The 14,173-nt window shown below is 43.4% G+C and overlaps 1 protein-coding gene across 2 annotated transcripts in view; it reads left to right on the top strand.

Annotated features, from left to right (window-relative positions):
* Positions 1–842: 842 nt before the first annotated feature.
* Positions 843–14,173, top strand: part of FUT8 (fucosyltransferase 8) — a 415,176-nt gene continuing 401,845 nt past the window's right edge. Inside the window, exon 1 of one of the 2 annotated variants that reach the window (XM_036906028.2) lies at positions 843–967. The gene's annotated coding sequence lies outside the window, so the exon portion shown is untranslated. Of the gene's footprint in view, positions 968–1,131; positions 2,158–14,173 lie in introns of those variants that run through there. The other variant, XM_036906025.2, reaches the window with a different exon arrangement.

The following is a 14,173-nucleotide window of genomic DNA, read 5'->3' as shown; positions in this document are numbered from 1 at the left end:
TAATCCATCTATGTCATAAACCTAAAATTTATGTTTATTTCCAACAACCAAAGTATGTGGCCCTTACAGCACAATTTTGTTGTTTGCAAGTTTAGTGAAGATACGTTTTTTAGTGGAGAGCAATCATGCACAATAAATGATTGTTGAATGATGACATCCATGTCCTCTAAGCTAGAACATAATTCTGGCAAAGAATATTTTTTTGTGTGACCTTAGATAAATTACTTTGCTTTTCTCTCAATTTTCTCTTCTTACAGGGAGATACCAATCATAAAAATGACTGTGAACTACTTTGTGGAGAGCTTTTTTTTAGAGGGTTGACAAATACCAGAGTCACAAGGTCCAGCAAACTTCCCTTAAATGCATCTGAGCTTCTTGAGGACAGAGAACTATTTTTTTATTTGAATCTTATTTGTATTTGTAATGCAGTTCCTGGCCTATACAATGTAGTCTCTATAAATACTGTAAATTTATGAATTTTATTAGGCAGATTGCAGTCTTGGCGGGCCCTTGTCTCTTAAATCTCTTTTCTGTGATCCTTTTCATACTCAGTATCTACAAGGCTGCCGCTATTTGCTCTGGGTTAAGTACCCAAAGCATTTACTTACAAAACACCAAGTCTAGAGAAATAATTGTTCGGTCTTTAGGGCACCATTTAGCTTTTCCGCGGTACTGAGCTCCAGGCTTGGGATCTGGGTCTGGAGGCTACAGGGAAGAGTTGGGGACGGGAAGCTCATCCTCCGGCCGTCTGATTGGCCGGTTAGCACTCCACTCACGCTGCTCCCGGCCCTGATTGGCCACTGTGGCACTCTCCCCCCAACTCAACTCCCCACTTCGGCTCGCGACTTTGTGTGCCCCGGCGGCGCGCTCAGGTCCAGGCTCAGCTTGCTGTATGGACTCGTCTGAGCTAGCCCTTCGGCCCACGGCTCTGCATCACGGGCGCCAGGAGTTTCCCGAGTCCGAGCGGGTAGGAAGCATCCTAGGGAGCCCCCACCCTCCAATGTTCTCTTCCTCGTACTGAATGAACTTCCGCTTCAGAGGGGCTGTCCAGTCGCGGGTCGGGAAAGAGGCCAGGCATCAAACTCAGGCTCTCGTGGGGGAGTCCTGTGGGGCGAATGTGGAAACAGCTCTCACAAGATACAACAGGGCTTCGCTTCTTGCATGTGGGTGCGATACCATTCTACGATCGCTCCGCGAGCTGCAAGCCGAGTGGCCAGTCCTAGGTTGCAGGGGCTGAGCAGCAGCGATCACCCCAAAAAGTAGCAAGGAGCCTACTCCAGATCAATAATACCTTGCTCCTCAGGGCCACGGGCTGAACTGGCACGGGCCGGCTGTTCCCGAGCAGTCGAGAATTCCCTGGAGATGGCGCTCCAGGCGGTGGGGAGTCTGGCTCGATTTGCGCCTTCCTCAGCCTCCGGCCTTCAGGCGGTAGAGGGCGGCCTACGCTCGTGTTGGAGCCGGCACCGGAGCGCAGCTGCTGCTCTGCTGGAAGTCTCCCGGTCCCACTGAGGCCCTCCCCTGTGCCGGGCGGTGGATGCTGCGGCTACGCTATCCACCCGCGTAGACAGGAGGCGGGCTCTACCCCTGGCATGTGCAAGGGTAGCCGTAGGTGGCAGCGGCCGGCGCATGCGCGCCTTATCCCAGGGGCCTGGAACGCTGAGGGGCGCGCGCCCCCATCCGCGCGCGCACGCTTGCGCTGGCCGAGGCTTCCCCGCCTGCGCTCCCGGTCAGAGCCACTCCGGCGCGTGCGCGCGTTATCTCCAGAGGACCGAAGTAGCCTGGGTTCCCTCAGCTCCAGGCCCCCGCCCCCCGCCGCCTCCTCCCAGCCCTCAGCCAACCCGTCCCCTTCCTCTTCTCGCGGAATGGGGCCGGCGCTGCTCGGGGTCGCGCGCCCGGGACCCGGCTCGCGCTCGGTCTCGCGCTGTCAGCTACTGCCCCGCTCGCGCCGCCTCGCGCTCTCCCTCAGTCAGTGGCGCCGAAGGCTCCGTTAAGCGGCGGCGGCGGTTCCTGTTTCCGTTTCTTCCTCTCCCTTCAGCCGGGAGTAGCATCCTCCACCCAGCCACCCCTCCCACTCCCCAACGAGCGGCAGCTGCGGCTGAGGGCTGTGGCGGCGGCGGCAACTGGGGACCGCGGAGACCGCTTCTGCTCTCCCCTCGGGTAAGGGGGCTTATGGGAGCCGGGCCCGCGCGCCTCGGGGGGCTGGGGCTGACCAAGCGCGGGATCTGAGGAGGCTCCGGGGATGTGACGGGGCTGTCGCTGCTCTTTCTCGCCAGGCGGTCCCCGGGCCTGCTGCTCCAACTGCTGCTTGCTGATCCCGCGGCTCCGGGAAAAGTGGGGTGGGAGCCCTCGGGACGCTCTGGCGGGTGTCTCTGCGCGGTCCGGGGGGCGCGGGCAGGGGGTGAGGGGCACCTGGCGCCCCTGCTGGGACGCTGATGGGCGCCGCTGCTGCTTTCGGCATCGCGCATCCCAGCTGAGGGCAGGGGCCGAAGCCAAGGAGAGGAGAAGGGGTGGGGGCGGGGGTGGGAGGTGTCCCTCCTCTCTCCTCGCCACCTACCTGCCCTTTCGCCAGCAACTCAGTCCCTGTAGTGGGCAGCGAGGAGGTCGAGGCAGTGCGTTCTGAGGGTTTCTCGGGCCAGAAATCCGGGAGTGGACCCGTACAAAGATCCGCTCCCGGCAAGGGGCCAATGCCCCGGCAGTTAAAGCGTGAGTGCCGCTGTCCGTCCCCTCGACCCCCGGCCCGCATTTGATTTGGAAACGATGAGCCGAGGGCTTTTGAGTAAACTTCATATTTATTAGTTATGGGAGGTTTGTCCTGCAAGACTGAGTGGATTGCCGGGTGCAGCACCTGTTCTCTCACTGTGGGGATTGCAATCTTCGGTCACACAGAGCGTCAGAGACGCAGTGTATTTCTTAAGCTAATACATGGCAATGTCATGGTTAGGGTTTATCCCTAGTGAACTTTCAGTATTTTGCCGCATATTCGCCTTTTGATTGAGGCCTTGGATAAAGGCAGAGAGAGGTGTTTCTTTTTCCCATGTTTGAATTAATTTACGGTTAATTTAAGCCAACTCAAGAAGGTAGACCCAGGAAAGCCAGAATCTACGCTAGATAACTCCAGACCTCAAGGTATTGCAGAACAGATTTCAACAAAAGTTTTCTCTCAGTTTAGAACTAAACTCATCACAAGTAATTGACTGAACTTTGACTTGGCTGTCTTTAGGAGTTGTAGGCAAGGTTTCATTAGTTTTTTTTTTTTCTCTTTAGTCCTGGGGTTAAGTGCACATTAATTTTCTTGATTAAATATATATTTCATGTTTTTATGCATGTTTCTTTCAAAGTATACATCGTATAGGAAAACATTTGGGAGAGAAATTAAGCACTACAGAACTATACTGAAATAATGGAGTAAGTTAAGTTGTATTCTTCCTTGTTTAAAGCAGTTTAAAAATAACCTAAAATCCTCTGCCAAACAGTAAGGCTCTGCACATTGCTAGCCCTGTGAACTATACCATAAAAATGTTATAGGAAGTCTTGATTACTTGATTTATAAGTATTAGAATAGTAAGAATAAGGTGGGAATTAAAACATTTGAAGTTGTAATTTTACAACTTAGTATGCAAAAATGTAGAGAGAAACAAATAGGCTATAAGGAACATAGAGGGTAGTTTGGAGGCATGGATTTTACTTTTGTTGCTTTTATAAAGTGAGGATTGTACTTGAAGAGGTTAACAGCTGGAATGAAACTTTCATAGATTGCAAAACCAGATGAAAAATATACCTTTGCTCAAGCAGTGAGTTAACATTAAGAGAATATTGTGTTTTATTAGGATAGTGATTCAAAATGATTTCCATAAAGTAATAGCACTATATAAATTGTATTGTAGCATATTTTTAAATTTAAAGAGTCACTTGAAGTTGTTTTCTGACAGGTCAGTTCTATGTGAGATGTATGGAATTGAAAAAACAATTGGAATTACATTCTGTAGTTTGGTTACAAGTTTTAATTAGTTAGTTTAGGAATTAGAATGTCTTTAAAAGAGGTAAATTTTGAAGTGTGCTAGTGGCTTGGAGAAACTTGTGTTCCTTGTTTATTTTTTTAAGTGCAGTTATGTTAGTAGGTTGGTCTGGAGGGGGAGCTAGTGCCAAAGCAAAGCATAGCTTAATATATTTTAGAACTTTTAAAACATGCAAAACCAGATTTTTATGACCAGAAGACACATATATTTTTAATTAAAAGAGTAAAGGAATTGATAGGGGCATATGTCTATCTATACATAGTTATTTGTGAAGTATATTTATTGTGTATTACAAATTAGTTAAATTTTTTTCATGATCTGAAATAATGGAAAATAAATGCTTAAGGTTTAGAATTTCTCATTTAAAATCTCTGAAAAATAAATCCTAAAACTTAGAGTGTGTGATAGTAGTGTCTTAACCTTGTGTATTGCACTGAAGGGAAGGAGTCTATTTTGACCCTTTGTGCATGTTGCATGTTCTTGAATTTTTTTCTTTGTTTTATCTACAGTCCTAACATTTCAAAACAGCTTTAAGTAGAGTCTTATTAAGTCAAAGGTATCATTTGGGTAGTAAGCTAGGTATTTATCAAAAGTAAAGATACTTTCAATAAAGAAATGGACCCTTCAGAGATTTAGAGAGAGGATCCCAAGGTCACTTCTTAACCTCTGTCGCCTGTGATATAATGCAGTATGTCCAGCTGACCTATTAAATGAACTTGTCCCTTTGAACATGCAGTTAATTTTTGGTCTTTGCAACTTTATTTAGATTTCTAACCTGTGATCAGTTAAGTATGTGAATTTATTTTTCACAGTCCATGTATTCTTCAAGGCTAGAAATTTATATATATATTAAAAACATTAGAATATTTAGTTTTCTGAGAGTAGTGGTTGGGCTGTTCTGCATTGCTCTTTATTATGTAAATAGAATCTCAATGCTGATAAAATAAAAATTAGAATCTTTGAAAGGAATGACATTACCTGTGAGATACATAATAGTGAGGTGATTACCGTGTTTAAGAGGTTATTGCTATAAATTAAACAGTTTTATAAGACAATGCCAGAATATTTTTATATATCTTTTCCCATTTCTTTAATGATTATTTTTTATTTACTATAAGCTAGTAAATTTCTTGTTTGATTAAGTGGCAAATAAACTCATTTCATGTTACAGCACATTTATAAAAGTGTTTCCATTTTATAATCACAAGATTAAGTAGAAAAATAAACATGTAAATAAGTTTTTTTAACTTAAAAATAAAGCAGATTCTAAACAACTGTGAAACTAAAAGTATTACTATTACGGTATTTTTATACCCTGAATCAATACTGGTGCTCCTATTAGTTTCATATGCACTATCAACTTCCAATCTTCCATTATCCACAGTAGTGTAGTAGATGTGGCATTTAGAGGACCAATACAAGATTTCCTTTGATTCTCCTCTTAGTGATTCTCTGGCTTGTATTTCTGTACCATATAGTATGTGGTTACTTTTTTGCAGTGTGAATCTTTTTTAAATTGTAGTTTCTTACAGTCAGGCAAACATATTTAAAAGCAAAAGATACATACAGCTGATTGTTAAAAACACCTTCTAAAAATTCCCAGCAGAAGAACATTACATGGGGATATGTATGCATTTAAGATAAGTTTTTAAACACATTAGTCTCAATCTCTACCTTCCTTTCTATTTACATTCTACTCACCTGCCTACATTTTCCCTTCTTCAAGGGAGATTGAGAGAGGCAGAGAGGATCCTTCCTCCTGGCTGATGAGCCTGCCTCACCATCCCACAACTTTTTCTTTGGAATAATTATGAATCAAAACAATAAAATGAACTATATCACTCACCTGGCATAGGTTTTTTTTCCTTCCTTAAATAATTTTATATCAGTCTTTACCAGTATTCCAAAAATATAAGCTATATAGACTTTATATGATATTGTACATTTTCCTTCTAATGGAAGAAGACTAAATAGGGCCTATGGGGTTATGCCTTACCTTGTATTTCAACATGAGTTACTCATACTCTACAGAAAGCAGACCTACTGGGTTCATTTCAATTAAGTTTTCTTTTAAAAAGCCTTTATTTGCCAAAACCTAATACCTTACTCATCTTCTTCTCTTTTAAAAAAATCTTCTTGTAATAGATTTTTGGTCAGAAAATGACATGTGAAAGGAAATATGTTTTGAATTTTAAGTTTTTTAAAAAATTGACAAATTATACCAATAAAAGGCTTGTACTGCTTGGTAAACTTGCTTTTACTATTATTCTCTTTTGTGTTGGTATTGTCTCCTCACTGAAGCACTGGAATAGAACTTGAAAGATCACTACTGAAATGTTCTCTGTTTTTGTTGTTTCTCCAAACTTAAAATTTTCAAATTAATTTTTCCAATGGGGTAAACTGAATTAATATGACAACATATCTATATTAGGAAAGTCAGACTTAACAGTTCTGCTTGTCAAGTTTTGATGGCTGATTAGTGTAAATAAAGTTCACATTATAAAATAAACAAAAGGTTGATAATTCATCTTATACATGGAAAATTAAGCTAATGTTTATTTTAGAATCTGAGTTTTGAGAAGTATTACATGATACAAACTTTAAATGATATATTTATGATTATAAAAGAAACAAAAATAAATGAAAATGGGGGATTCTTCTATTTGATTTATCTTAAACTAAAACGAACCTGTTTTGTGTCTACATAAATATTTTTATGCAATTAAGACTGTTAATGAACCATGAATAAGGTTCAAATTTTTACTAATTTTGTGGCTAGTTATTTATATTATACCCCTTAAATAAGATATAAAATCCCGTTAGTGCCTAGAGCCAAAATAAATTTGCCTTGAGTAAAAGCAGTATTTGCAAACCATAAACCATAAAAGCATACCAATGTTATTAGATGACTTAAGTCAGCATTCCAAAAGCTAATTTTTAAAATCATTTTTATAATTTTTAAAACATAATAATTGATTGTAATATCTTGGTTAGTGGTAAAGGTAGAAAAATATAATTTGTAGCTTCTGTGTTGTATACATTGTTTCCTACCTTAGCTATTCTTGGAGCAGTCGGGGAATGGAGGGAGAGACAGAGATCCTGCTGGTTGATGAGCCTGCCTTGTATGGGGGTGAGGGAGATTTCTTCTTTAGGTTTTCTTCAGTTCCTTCTTCCTGTTTGTCATCTTTCATCTCCCAGCAGTAGTAGGAAATGTGGGAGTTACCATCTTTATAGGATTTTTTTCTAGAGTTCATAGAACATTTCCTGGTAAAACATTAGTTTTTTTGTTACAAGAGGTTTATTACAATGATTTTATTTCCTTTTGAGGCAGTAGGCAAGAGACTAGAAGAACTTCAGCTGGTGTAGGATTTAATATTTTTTTATTAAAAAATGGTTCTGTAGCTATATTCTGTAACTCCATGTAAAAAGGGATGTGGGTCTGTTGTTGGTTCATTGTTAAAGGTCCTCTTGTATCAGTCACGTTATTGCTTTACTTCATATAGTGTAATTCCCTCTTCTAGTTTCCTGGAATGTATTCTTATATTTCCACTATTATTTCTGTCTTCATCCGTGGAATTTCTGACTACAAGGAATTGGTTTTTAGAACATCTCTTCACCTACTTTGTGTGCCTCATTACAGTAGTACAATGTGAAAAAAATTACCATGTCCATTGAAGAGAACTAACTCTTAAACTAAAATGAACAGCAATGTTCTCACATTCATGGGAATATTATTAGCAGGTTTGTGAGTTATGTGAAAAGTTCACAAGGAGGAAGTGTGTGTTTGATAATTAGGGCCCTAATAATTTGGAATCTGACTGATTCAGTTTCTCTAATGCATGGAATTGAACTTGTACCTGAAAGAGATTGGCTCACCTGAGGGGGTTTCAGCCCTGGACAAGTTTACTCTGGGCTCAGTGAAACTGAATAACAACAGTGGAACATTGCAGGTAAAAGGGTTTATACCAAGCTTTATTCTTGTGGTGGCAGGTTGAATGCTAGGGTCATGTCTGCCTCTGGCAAGTTCACAGTCTGTCTCCGTCTCTGTGTCTGGGCCTTTCCACCTCTGCGCAACCCATGGAGGAGAGCAGGGGCAGAGCTCCTTATACAGCAGCTTGCAAGCATTGCACGTGCATGAGGGCAAGTAGATTAGGGTCAGGTGAGGATCCTGGCCATGGTAACTTCCATTTTACCTACACTCCACCCCTCCAGGTTTCTTGCCTTACAGTCTGTGCACCCTCAATCTTCTGTGATGGTCCTTGTGAGAGTAAGCTGGAACATTGTAACTAGATTCCATAACAGCAACAGATGCTATAACAACATAAAAATAACAACATAATTATGATAATAATAGTCTTCCTCAAGCCTGAGAACTGATGATAAAAATTATGGAAGTCGTCCTCAAGCCTGAGGAGATTGATTGCCACAGTGGTCATTCCAGCTATATGACTTGCATTTTCCACAGGAAGCTGGTAGCGGAAATTGTAGGGAGCTCTGTGCACACCCAGCAAGCAGTAGTTTTTGCTAGGGTGTGTGCCCAAACCACAAACACATTAGAGGAGATTAACCTTAAGGGCCATAAGACACATGTTTTAATGATGCCAGAATAGTCAAATCTTGTCCATCAGGGAGGATGCATGTAAGAGAGTGCTCCTGTGATAGGACTGTGGCATGAAGTGGGTCCTATCCAGGTCTAATATACCATACCTTTACCCCTTTCTCTGTAGGGGTTAGTGAGGGATCAGTGTATAGTGCTACTGGATATGTACATACACACTGGCCATAACATAAAACTCCCCAGTAAGGTGTTCTTACCTTATGGCCATTTAGGGTACACTACAGTGATCTGTGGGGAACACTCTGCCATTATTCTAGAAATACATAGGAGGCCAGCCTCTAGGCCTTGTCCCCAAGTGTCAGAAGGTCCAGCCATCGCTGGTCCATGTGGTGAAATGTCCAAGGCCACGTCTATTGAACAGAGTCTCCAGGGGGTTTATTGCAGTTGGTGCTGGCTGCAAGATATTATTCTGGTGGCCAAACCTCAGCTTCAACAATTCTTCCTTGGTTTGCACTTGTATAGGGGAGGCAGCAATGTGTGTTAGCATGTCTATGGGGCTCAATGCCCCTTTCTGGGGCTTTTCAATCAAACACTGTCCCACTGTCCATAAGTGGACTAACCATCCCCATAGACTATTGGTGTCTGACCTCAGACCAGATTTTAACAAACTGTTTTATCCTATCATGCCTGCCCTGGTAGGATTATATGGTAGATGAAACTTTGTCCCTAACTGCTGCACCCATTAATGTAGTGCATGTCCAGTAAAGTGGGTGCCTCTATCACCTCTTAGTACCTGTGGTTGGCCATAAACTGCAAAGATAATGCTCCAGGCCTCTTTTGGTCATCTGATCTGCACAACATGCAGGAAAACAACCAGAAGTCCAGTAGCTGTGTCCACACACATCATGGCATATTGGTATCCCTTTGACACAGGCAAAGGCCCATTATAGTCTATCTGCCACCTGATGAGGGGTATTGTCCCCTTAGCTATTGCCCCATGTTGTTGTGGGACTTGGTATAAGTCCCTTTTAGAGCATACAGTGCACTCCTGCCAGGCTCTGACAGAAGGTCAAAGGCAGACCCCACTAATGGGCTGTAGCCCACATTGTCTTTTGCTCCACATGCAGAACATTGTGACCATTGGGCTACATCAGAGGCAGGCTTTCCTTCTAATCAATGTACCTGAGCCATTGTGTCACATGATATACTGTAACTATTTTAGTCTGACCAGAGGCCCATAAATCTTACCACAAGTCTTGCCTCCTAAAGGGGTCAGTGACCAACCAACCAGTTGGCATGGTACTGTGTCAAGAGTCAAGCTTCAGTAGACAGCCCAGCTATAGACTACTACTGGGGAGGGCTCCTGGCTGATCACAAGCCAAACTACCCATAACAGCCTTTAACTGCTCTTCCCCTCACCATCTTCCATCCATATTGTCTCAGTCTCAGGATGGAAAGCTATGGTCCTCCATTTCAGAGGGTGCCCATGGTTGGAGCAATTTGTGTACCATGCATCTTTGGGTACAGGGACTCTTCCCTCCTGACAAGGGCTGTCGCCTACTAATGGCTCTAAAGGAAATTTTTCCTGCCTTTCACTGGCCCCAATAAATGTTGGAGTTCTTTACTCACGGGGCTAGTAGAAAGGGTGCTATGCTGCTGTAGGTATGCGTCCCACTTGACCAATGTAGGCATCTGTGCCACACTATGCTGTGGCTTTTGGGTCCAGTCTCATACCCACCCATGACGGGATAGGTGGTTATTACCTTTATCAGGCCATTCTGGTGATGGGTTCTGTAGCCAAACCTACCTTCTAGGTCTCTAAAAGAATAAGAAGTAAGCATGATATCATCAATTTAGTGGTACAGCTGTGCTGTTGGCGGTTTCTCCCATGCTGCCAACTTCAGGGCTATGAGTCTGTGAGAGAGGGTGGGACTGTGGAGATACGTCTATGGAAGGACAGTAAATGTCCATTGACATTTTTCCTTCACAAAAGCAAACTGTTCCTGATTTTCCTGCTCTATGTCACTGGAAAAGAAGGCATTAGCAAGGTCCACAAAATAACAATATGTCCTTAGTTTGTGACTGAAGGTATCCATGAGGTCTGCAATGGAGAGTATAGCAGCATGCAGAGGGGGTATGACTTTATTCAGTTCTTTGTAATCCATGGTCACGTGCCAGGAGCCATCTGGCTTTTTTACTGGCCACACCAGGGAATTAAAAGGACTATGGGTGGGCTTTACAATACTCACCTTCTCCAGTTCCTGGAAGGTTTTTCTGCCTTCTAGGTAGTTTGTATTACTTGGTATTAGTCACTGGCTGAGGCACAGGTAAGGCTATAGCTGGTGGTTAGCATATCCACTCAGAACTGCCTTCACCACACATATCCTTGGTCTGAACTCACCTGCAACCATAGGCCCTGCAGGGTATCTGTCCCAAAAATATACTCAGGAATGGGAGAGATATACACAGTATACTCCTTTGGAGGTAGCTATTCCCAAAGGGATTTGGGCTCATTTCACTCTGATAGCTTTACCCCTGTATCCATCTATAATAGTGGGAGTCCAGGGAAACTGCTCAGGGTTGCCATAAATCAGCATGCAGCTCCTGTGTCCACCAGAGCCAGGACACATTGTACATTCACCGGCGACCAATAAATTGATATTTCAACATGTGGCCTCCAGTCCCCACCTGGTCCCCTAAGGCGGGTTCCTTGACCCTCTCCTCCATCAAACCTTATCTCCCAATTGTCTTCCTGTGAGGGTCCAGATGGGTCCACTCACTCCCCAGTAGAAAGTCCTGTAGTATATGGTCCAGACCATTTCTTGGTCCTCTTGTTAGCCAATGGCCAAAACTGCTGCTCTGGCTTAAGTTGTTGCACAGCCCCAGTAAGATTTTATTTGACTTCTCATCCAATTTCTCTGTCTGTTCCTGCCTTTATCAAATCAACACACATGTGGGTCCTCATGACCTTTATGGGGGCCTTTAAACTCTTTTTCTGAGTAGTGGAGTGCACTTCCTTCTATGACTGCATCGCTTTAGCATCCCCCAAATCTACCACAGTACAGGTGACCTCATTTATGGGTTGCTTTAAATGAGGAGCAAGAGTGGCCACTGGGGGCCCAAAGAGATATGGGCAAGCCATTTGCAGCACCATATCCCTCATCCCTGTGGTTAACACCTCATCCGGGCCATAATTTCCTGGGTTATAAATGGCATTTTTCATGCCCAACTCCCATAGCACCTGTTGGAGCTTGGCATATGTCTGCCATCTAGCAGGGGAAGATGGCAAATCACCCTGATTCGGCCATACAGTGAAAAGTGTGGCCATAAGCCAATCGAGGAGGGAGTTGTTGCTGGGGGTCTGGTATGCATTTTGTAATTGCTGCCTCAAGGCAGGATGAGTTGCCAGGGAAGCCAACTTTCCCATTTCTAACCTGGACAGAATAATCCCATCCACCTGTACATCCCAAAGATGCAGGAGCCAGGCTGACATGGACTCTGAGGGTTTCTGCTGAAACCAGGAGCCCAAGTCCACCAGCTCTGCCTGAGTATAGGGGAAGAGCATAGCATGCTCCATGACCTGGGGAGGGAGCTGCACCTCTCCTGGAGGAGCCCATGGTTGCTGCATCTTTATTTTCTTGACTACAGCTGGGAGGGCTTTCAATAGAAGGTGGGCTTTCAATCTCCTTGTCCTTCTCTGGTGTATCCTTTACTGCTTCCAGAGCTTATGACAGCTTCCTCACTGTTCCTCCGAGTGCCTCCTCTGCTGCATCCTTTACCTTCCCCACAGTGCCTCTCGGTGATGCTGTTTCAGCCTGCAACAACTCTCTTACTTTCTCAGTACTTCTCAGCTGGCATTCTCTTGCTGCCTCTTCTCATGCTTCACACAGGAGCATGTCCTCCTCCTTCATGGCCTTTACCTTTTCCTCAATGTTTTGCTGTGATGCCTTCTTATTCTCCAACAAATCTTTTTCCTCCTTCACGGCACCTTGTAGCTTGCATGCTCATGTTGCCTCTTCTTGTGCTTCTTGCAAGAGTTCTTCCTTCTCCTTTATGGCCTTTGATAATACTGTGAGGAATAGCCAACCCACAGTTCCTGCCACCTCGCAGGCACCCTATTTCTCTGAAGATCTCCCCTTCTTGTGGGGGGCCTCTATCACTGCCTCAGGGATCACCTCCAGTCCCAGGGAGGGACCTATTCCTTTAGGAAGAAAGCCACATTGGTCCACATGCCCACTGGGACACACCTAAATTCCTCCTCATTCATAATGGGTTCCTGCAGTATTTTTCCAGCCTTAAGGACAGCCTGCTGAAGCATCCCTCCCATGAGGGCAGTTTGTTTTTTCTCTCATTCTGCAGAGAATCCTGTCGACTACACCAAATGTCTCTCCTGAGGGGTATTTCAGCCCTGGGCAAGTCCACTCTGGATTTGGCGAGACTGAATAACAACAGTGGAATGTTTGGGGTGAAAGGGTTTATACCAAGCTTTATTATCGTGATGGTAGGCCAAGTGCTAGAATCATGTCTGCCTCTGGCAAGTTTGCAGTCTGTCTCCATCTCTGCATCCAGGCCTCTCCATCTCCATGCAACCCTGGGGGAGAGCACCAGGCAGAGCTCTTATATAGCAACACAGACAGCTACTGCTTACTGCCAGTGGGTGTGCAGGCATGCTCCTGCAAGCATTGCATATGTGCATTGGGCAAGTAGATGAGGGTCAGGTGAGGATTCTGACCATGGTAATTTCCATTTTCCCTACAGATATATTCAGTAGAGATTGTGTTATATTTTTCACGTCTTGAGTTCTTTGAATAACTACTTGATTCATTCAGTTAACAAACGTGAAAAGATTGTAATTTTGAGAAAACGTATGCTTTAAAATTAGAGCTTAAGCTAGGGTAAACATTTTGCTTTCTTCTAAAGTTTCAGATTTTCCTTCTCTGTCAGAAAGTTTAGTGAAACTCTAGAGCTTAGGAAGGTAGTGATGAAATTCTTGAAGCCACAATGTCTTTTCTTGGCCTTGGTAAGCTTGAGCAGCATGAGAAATGTAGGTTTATTGAGTAATCCTGACTACTTCATCTGACATAATTACAGACATCCGGGCCTTCATTAATTAGAACTCTGTTTATTTCTAAGGTCCAAATAGTACCAGTAGCAGCTTGATACTTCTCTAGCATTCACAGAAAGAAAGATATAACTGTTGTTTTTGAATTGTAAATAAATAAAGAATATGCTCTTAATGCTGAGTAAGCTGAAGGGAGATGTATATGTTAAGGATGCATAAATAATGAACCAAAGAAACTTGCTAATATGCAATTTGGAATGGTTCTTCTTAATGAAAGGACTCTATGAGTGTTTAAATTAAAATGACATGAAGTTGTCATGCAAATGAAATAACCAAAGAATTTTATTTTGGGGCATTTTGTCAGACCAGATAACAGATAAAGGAGTATATGCTCTATTCTGTAACTGTGTGCAGAGACTCCTTAGAGCAGGACAGATCATACCTAACAGGAAATAATGTGCTGTTATCAATAACCAGAGTTTTTACAAGAGTCATGCACATTTCCTATGTGTATATTTGTGCAGTACCTGTTATTTT

The sequence above is a fragment of the Manis pentadactyla genome, chromosome 11 (assembly GCF_030020395.1).
Source record: "Manis pentadactyla isolate mManPen7 chromosome 11, mManPen7.hap1, whole genome shotgun sequence".
Taxonomy (NCBI): Eukaryota; Metazoa; Chordata; class Mammalia; order Pholidota; family Manidae; genus Manis; species Manis pentadactyla.
Note: the sequence above shows the minus strand (reverse complement) of the source record. Positions and strands in the feature narration are given on the sequence as shown.